The sequence below is a fragment of the Macaca fascicularis genome, chromosome 6 (genome assembly GCF_037993035.2).
Source record: "Macaca fascicularis isolate 582-1 chromosome 6, T2T-MFA8v1.1".
NCBI lineage: Eukaryota > Metazoa > Chordata > Mammalia > Primates > Cercopithecidae > Macaca > Macaca fascicularis.
The window spans coordinates 58941427-58950072 of record NC_088380.1 but is presented as its reverse complement, the minus strand read 5'-3'; positions in this window follow the sequence as shown (position 1 = coordinate 58950072).

Here is an 8646-nt window from a genome sequence, read left to right as displayed (position 1 = left end):
TGATATTAAGCTTTTATGAGCTTAAAATAGATTATAAGATAGTATTTGCATGCCGCATGGTAACCTCAAATAAAAAAAATACAACAGGCACAGAAAAAATAAAAAGCAATAAATTAAATCATATACCAGAGAAAATCATCTTCACTAAAAGGAAGACAGGAAGGAGGGAAGTAAGAAAGAGAAAACCACAAAACAACTGAAAAATAAATAACAAAATGGCAGGAGTAAGTCCTGACTTGTCAATAATAACATTGAATAGTGCACAGTCTCTGCCTGCCTGCCTTCTCCCTCCCCAAGCACACAGATTCTTAATAAATGGACTAAACTTTCCAAGCAAAAGACAGGGGACTGACTGGGTGAAAAAAAAGAGACCCACTGATCTGTTGCCTACAAGAAACAGATTTTACCTTTAAAGACACATATAGACTGAAATAAAAAGATTAAAAAAGACATCCCATGCCAATGAAAACCAGAAAACCCCAGGAGTCTCTGTATTTGTAACAGGCAACATACATTTCAAGACAGAAAAACTATAAAAATGGACAAAGAAGTTCACTATATAGTGATAAAGGGGTTAATTCAGCAACAGGATATAACAAATGTAAATATATATGCACCCAACACTGGAGCACTTAGAAATATAAAACAAATATTACTATAGTTAAAGAGAGAGATAGACTCCAAAACAATATTAGCTGGAGACTTCAGCACCTCTCTTTCAGCATTGGACAGACCTTCCAGACAATCAACAAAGAAATATTAGAGTTAATCTGCACTGTTGACCAAATGGACCTAATAGATATTTATGGAACATTTCATCTAATGACAGCAGAATATACTTTCTTTTCCTTAGCACATGGATTTTTCTCAAGGATAGACCATATGTTAGGTCAAAAAACAAGTCTTACAACATTCAAAACATTGAAATAATATCCAGCCTGTTCTTTGACCACAATGGAATAAAACTAGAAATAAATAACAAGAGGAATTTTGGAAGCTGTACAAGCATGGAAATTAAACAATGTACGTCTGAATGACCAGTGGGGAAATGAAGAAATTAAGAAGGAAATGGAAAAATTTCTTGAAACAAATGAAAATAGAACCATAATATACCAAAATCTGTAGATTCAGCAAAAGCAGAACTAAGGGGAAAAGTTTATAGCTATAAGTGCTAACATCAAAAAAGTAAAATGGATTAAAATATGTTACATATACACAATGGAGTACTATTCAGTCATAAAAAGAATAAGAATCTGTCCCTTGCAACAACATGAATGTAACTAGAGGTCATTATGTTAAGTGAAGTAAGTCAGACACATAAAGACAAACATTGCATCCTCTTACTTATTGGTGGGAACTAAAAATTAAAACAATTGAACTCATGAGGATAGACAGTAGAAGAATGGTGATATGGTTTGGCTCTGTGTCACCACTCAAACCTCAAGTCAAATTGTAACTTCCAGTGTTGGAGGAGGAGCCTGGTGAGAGATTATTGAATCATGAGAGTGAAGTTCCCCCTCGCTGTTCTCATGATAGAGTGTTCATGAGATCTGGTTGTTTGAAAGTGTTAGTACCTCCTCCTCCTCCTCTCTCTCTCCTGCTCTGCCCTGTGAAGACGTGCCTGCTTTCTCTTTGGCTTCTGCCATGACTGTAAGTTTCTTGAGGTCTCCCAGCCATGCCTCCTGCATAGCCTGCAGAGCTGTGAGGAAATTAAACCTCTTTTTTTAAAAAAGATAAATTACTCAGTCTCAGATAGTTCTTTACAGCAGTGTGATTGGAACAAGAGAAGTGGGGCATCACTATGAAGATAGCTGAAAATGTGGAAGTGACTTTGGAACTGGGTAAAAGGCAGAGGTTGGAGCAGTTTGGAGAGCTCAGAAGAAGACAGGAAGTTGAGGGAAAGTTTGGAACTTCTAGAGACTTGTTAAATTGTTGTGCTCAAAATGCTGATAGTGGTATGGATAATGAAGTCCAGGCTGAGGTGGTCTCAGATGGAGATGAGGAACTTCGTGGGAACTGGAATACTCTTGCTATGCTTTAGTAAAGAAACTGGTGGCATTGTGCCCCTGCTCTAAAAATCTATGGAGCTTTGAAATTGAGAGAGAGGATTTAGGATACCTGGCAGAAGAAATTTCTAATCAGCAAAGTGTTCAAGATTTGGCCTGGCTGCCTCTAACAGCAAAAAGATTATCTGAAACTGGAACTTACGTTTAAAAGAGAAGCAGAGAGGTTAGGTGCAGTGGCTCATGCCTGTAATCCCAGCACTTTGGGAGGCTGAGGAGGGAGGATCACCTGAGGTTGGGAGTTCGAGACCAACCTGACCCACATGGAGAAACTCCATCTCTACTAAAAATACAAATTTAGCCAGTGGTGGTGGTGCATGCCTGTCATCCCAGCTACTTGGGAGTCTGAGGCAGGAGAATCACTTGAACCCAGGAGGCAGAGGTTTCAGTGAACTGAAATTGTGCCACTGCACTCCAGCCTGGGCAAGAAGAGTGAGAGTCCATCTCAAAACAATAAATAAATAAATAAATAAAGGAACAATAAAAGTTTGGAAAATTTGCAACCTGACTCATTTTCTGGGAAGGAATTCAAAGCTGCAGAAATTTGAGTAAGTAAAGAAGAGCTGAATGTTAATAGCCAAGACAATGGGGAAAATGCCTCTAGGGCATTTCAGAGATCTTTGTGACAGCCCCTCCAATCACAGGCCTGGATGTCTAGGAGGGAAAATGGTTTCATGGGCTAGCTCCCAGGGCCCAGCTGCTCAGGACGTGGTGCCCTACATCCCAGCTGCTTCAGCTCCAGGCATGGCTAAAAGGGCCAAGGTACAGTTCAGGCAATTGCTTTGAGGGTACAAGCCACGAGTCTTGGTGGCTTCCATGTTATGATGGGCCAAGGGGTGCACAGAGGGCAAGAATTAAGGCTTGGAAGTCTCCACCTTGATTTTAGAGGATATATGGAAAATCCTGGATGTTCAGGCAAAAGTCTGCTCATGGGGTGGAGCCCTCATGGAGAATCTCTACTGGGGCAGTGAGAAGGGGAAATATGGGACTGGAGCTCCCACACAGAGTCCTCACTGGGACACTGCCTAGTGGAGCTGTGAGAACAGGGCCACTGTCTTCCAGACCCCAGAATGGTAGATCCACCCACAGCTTGCATTGTGTACCAGGAAAAGCCACAGTCACTCAGTGCCAACTCATGAAAGCAGCCACAGGGGCGTACCCTGCAGAGCCACAGAGATTAAGATGACCACTGCTTTGGGAAACCATCCCTTGCATCAGTGTTGCCTGGATATGAGACGTGAAGTCAAAGAAGATTATGTTGTAGTTTTAAGATTTAACAACTACTCTGCTGGGTTTCAGACTTGCATGTGGCTCATAGCTCCTTTGGGCTGATTTCTCCCTTTTGGAATGGGAGAATTTACTCAATGCCTGTACTCCTATTGTATCTTGAAAGTAACTAATTGTTTTTGACTTTATAGGCTCATAGGCAGAAGGGACTTGCCCTGACTTAGATGAAACTTTGGGCTTGGACTTTCGAGTTAGTGCTGGAATGAATTAAGACTTTGTGGGACTGTTGGGAAGGCATGATTTTGTTTTGAAACATGATAATTGGGAGGTGCCAGGGGTGGAATGATATGACTTGGGGGCTGTGTTCCTACCCAAATCTCATGTTAAATTATAATTCCCAGGGTTAGAAGTGGGGCCTGGCGGGAGGTAATTAAATCATGTGGGTGGCTCTACTCCTGCTATTCTCATAATAGTGGATGACTTTTCACGAGATCTGGTTGTTTAAAATTGTGTAGCACTTCCACCTTTGCTCTTCCTCTTCTGCTGCCCTGTAAAGACGTGCTTGCGTCCCCTTCACCTTCCACCATGATTGTTAGTTTTCTGAGGCTTCCCCAGTCATGCCTCTTATACAGCCTGCAGAACGGTGAGTCAACTAAACCTCTTTTCTTCATAAATTACCCAGTCTCAGATAGTTCTTTATAGCAGTGTGAGAATGGACTAATACAAATAGTTACCAGAGTCTGGGAAAGATAGTGGGTATGGGAGTGGGAGAGAAGTAAGGATGGTTAATAGGTACAAAAATTTAATTAGATAGAATGAATAAGGTCTAGTATTTGGTAGTACAACAGGTGACTACAGTCTACAATAATTTATTGTACATTTAAAAATAACTAAGTATATAATTGGATTGTTTGAAACACAAAAGATAAATGCTTGAGGTGATGGATATCCCATTTACCCTGATGTGGTTATTATACATGCATGGCTGTATAAAAATATATCATGTAACCTATAAATATATACATCTACAATGTACCCATAAGAATTAAAAACAAGTAATTTTTTAAAAAGAAAAGAAGACGTGACTTTGAATTACTCTGCCTACATTTTTTTCTCTACTTTAGAAAAGACTGAATGAAACATCCACGTAGAACTAGTTTTAGTTACTCCAAAGGTTGTTAATTATTTCCCAAGATTTCTATATTATTATTCTCATTCTCAAACCAAATTAAATCCCACTGATTACTCGTTTGTATCTGTTTGACTATAAGAAACTTACTATTTTAAAACAGTTATTTTGCTATTCACTTCATATATTTTCAGACATTTAGATCTTGAATTCCAATTAGATTTTCCTACCTTAAATATTTATCATTGATTAAATCTCTACTATGTATTTCCATTGTCAAATTGTAGAACACGTCTATCCTTTGACAGAAATTACAGTTCTAGGAATTAATTCTTGTATGTATATCTACATGTATATTATATATGTATTAGAATAGATATTCTTTCCTATTTGAAGCATCATTGTTTAAAATATCAAAATACTGGAAACAATCTAAATGTCTATAAATAAACTCAGTTGTGGTACATCTATGCAATTTAATGATGTATCTTTATGTTAAAAATAAGCCAACTGTATACTGATGTGGAATAATCTGTATGATATAAGAAGTATCAAAGCAAACTGTACAATAGGATATCCAGGATGTTATAATTTATGTAAAACAAACGAAAATATAGTTACATGCTTGCTTATGCACTGAATATTTCTGAAATATATACAGAAAACTGGTAACATTAGTTGCTTCTGGGGAGGAGAACTTGGTGGCCAGGGCCTTGGGGTAGGCAAGAAACATACTTTCTTTTCCCTACATACTCTTTTGTTCCTTTTCAGTTTCATAGCCATGGTATGCAAGCATTTCATATTCAAATCAATTGGCCTTCTTTTCTTTTAAATAAGTGCTTCTATTTGGTGATTTTAAGAACACAATATACAAATAACTCTCAGCCTAGGGTGGGAGGAGGAGCAAAACTCTTCTACTTTATAGGAATGTTGTCTCTTTTAAACACAATTATGGTTCCTTAAAATGTTTATTAAGTAAGAGCAGGGATCTTTCTATGATATGCAGCTTCTAAATACAAGGTTTTTTTTTTTTTTTTTTCTTAACAATTGTAACCTATAGTCTTAAGGCTATGTTAATCTCTAAGCATGTTTAACTGTACTTACTGTAAGAAACAATGTGCTAGAGTGTTTGTTATCCGAGTTATGTTTATTTACTTAGTTTTAAATGTTTGCCTTAGCAATGAGAATTTTTTTTTTTTTTTTTTTTGAGACGGAGTCTCGCTCTGTCGCCCAGACTGGAGTGCAGTGGCGCGATCTCGGCTCACTGCAAGCTCCGCCTCCCGGGTTCACGCCATTCTCCTGCCTCAGCCTCCCGAGTAGCTGGGACTACAGGCGCCCGCCACCACGCCCGGCTAATTTCTTTTTGTATTTTTAGTAGAGACGGGGTTTCACCGTGTTAGCCAGGATGGTCTCGATCTCCTGACCTCGTGATCCGCCCGCCTCGGCCTCCCAAAGTGCTGGGATTCCAGGCTTGAGCCACCGCGCCCGGCCGCAATGAGAATTTATTAACCTATCTTATGATAATTAACATGCTGACTATGATCTTACTGACTCCATTATAGTTTGTCTTTTCTTTTCTTTTCTTTTTTTTAGATATGGGATCTTGGTCTTGCTGTTTTGTCCAGGCTGACCTTGAACTCCTCCAGCCTCTTGAGTACCTGAGAGTATAGGCATACATCACCACAAAAGACTTTCTCTCCATTAAATAAACAGGTTAAGTTCCCTTTGTTAATTAAAAAATGTAGCAGATTCTGAGTCTAGAGTTCTCAGTTGTGTAAGAAAATAAAATGTGCTTATAGCAGATTCATTATCAAAAACACAGCAGAAAACTTTTGCTTTCAGACAAATTGGTACTGCGGTCCTGGAAACAAGTCTGAACAGAGGGGTGGTAGAATAGATTGCTTCAGCCCTAACATCAGAGTGTGCTAATAAAATGGCGGAAGAGCACTCGAAATCTCGTTTTGGTTTTCAGTGGAAGCCACCTGTCTTTACTGCCTATTTCCCATCTGAGAAACTGCTGTACTCTCTAAATTAGATAGAAGAAAAGTGCAAACATTCAGATGTATTGGGTAAGGATTCAACATTTAGAAGCAGTGTCAGGAAAGTGGTGTTTTTACACGGTATGAAATGTGGCGGATCAAACTGAGATGCAGTCATATCAGGTTGTGACAGAGAAAAGATTTTCTCCCTTAGTGTTTTCTCTCTCCTTTTCCTATATGAATTAAGGATTGATCAACCAAAAATCAGATCTGGATAGGAAGTCTTAGATGGCTTCTCTGTCAGGCGCGGTTCTGGTTGGTAAACAGAATTCACCCTAGAAAGGCTAGGAAAAACCCACAGTCATGGCTGAATTACTCACAGAGCTATACACTGGGGTGAGGGAGTAAACAAAGAGATGTTTCCCTAGAAAGGAAGGTATTGGTGTGGGAGTAAGGATGGATGGGGACAGAGTTTCTGGAACTAAGAGAGCTGGGAACCTGTAGATAAGGCCACCGTGCTTTTCCTGGGTAGTCCTGGAAGAAATCAGCTACTGTTAGAGAGGTGGTGCTGAAGCAGAGAGGGAGAAAGGAGTCAGTCTCTTACATCCCTAGCTTCCCATCATCTGCTCTCTTCTCAGCAGCCTGGACAAATCTAGAAGGAAATCAGCTCCCATGGGGGTATGGGAGATGATGTCACCAGGGCTCACCCTTCCAGGGCATGGAGGAGGAGAGAGAAAGATGGAGAACGGGTGGGGAGTGGAAGTGCAAAAAATAATAATAATCAGTGCACACAGCATTGTACTACATGTATTAAAATCCTATGGGCAAATCCCAATGTGGTGCAATATGTATGTGTTTCTCTGTCACGTAAGCTGCTAGTAACCTTGGTCTGTCTGAACCCCAACTGGCTTTGGGCGACAGAGGAGCCCTGTATGAACTGATGCAGGGTTTCAAGGAAAGATTCTCTCTGGATATCTGTTTGTTATATATGCATATGCATCATTGCTATAGTATGTGGTGTATCATATCTTGAGATATATAATTAATATTCTAGACAGACAACAAAGTGTTTGCATAAAATTTCAACTGCTTTTCATCCCAGAGGAACTAAATTAGCAAATTAAAATCTGAAAATAAAGTGCACATTTAATTTTAAACAGTAAGAATCTGAGTAAGATTGGAGGATATTGTGAAAGAATGTGTTTGGGAAAAAAATACATAGTTAACTCTTTGACCACATTTTGGAAGAAAAAGCTACATATTTAAAAATTTGTGAAAATAATTTAAATTAGTAAAACAAAATTAACATTCAGATGATAGAATCTAGTTTTCTACTTAGTTTCTAAGTGGAAAATAATGCATACTTATTTTAGGTGTGAAAATTTTTCTTAAAAAATAATTTGCTCTTATCAGAAAAAAATGAGGGTATATAAATAAATTTGCAAAAAAGTTATATACTTTTCCATTATGAAGTAGAACAAGTAAAACTAAAACATTACTGTAGATTAAAGTGTTTTATAATAATAATTTTCTTTTCCATTATCACTTTATACCCATAAGGGAAAAATGAATTTTTGTGTGATGAAACTTAGCAGTACACCAAAAAAAACATGGAATATAATAATTAATTGCCTCCAGACTGACAGCCAGGTGGGACCAAAATTATTTTCTCTGCTTTGGTAAAATTTCCATGTGACTTTGGTTGTTGTAGTTTTAATTTTTATGGTAAAGGCTTTTAGGACAAAAATAATATATGGTAAGACCTAGAAATTTATTATTTTCCTAGTTTGAGAATTTTTTAGTGATGCTAATAAAAGAGTGTGCTTTGGTAAATTAAGTCTTTTTTCCCTAGAATCCTGACTTCTTTCCCCACCATCTCTGTGATCACAGTGCACTTATTTCAGTAATAAAATTGGGATAAACTATGGTATATTTTTAACTCATGAAAGAGTCCAGTTTTTTTCTACTGACACTAAAATTACTAATTTTTCTAGAGTTATAACTTCAAGGCTTAGTTTATATTTATCATAATAAAAACTGGTATTTTAAAGGTGTAGAAATTGAAAGTAAATATGGGTACACAACTATGTGTACAACCCAATGTGTTAAAATGTAAATAATGTGTATCTTTTATAAACTGATTATAGTAAAACTAAACAAAATTTTAAAATTAGGTGAAACTATGAAACTAAAACTAAAAAACAACTTTCTTGAGATATATTTATGTATTATATAATTTATCCATTCA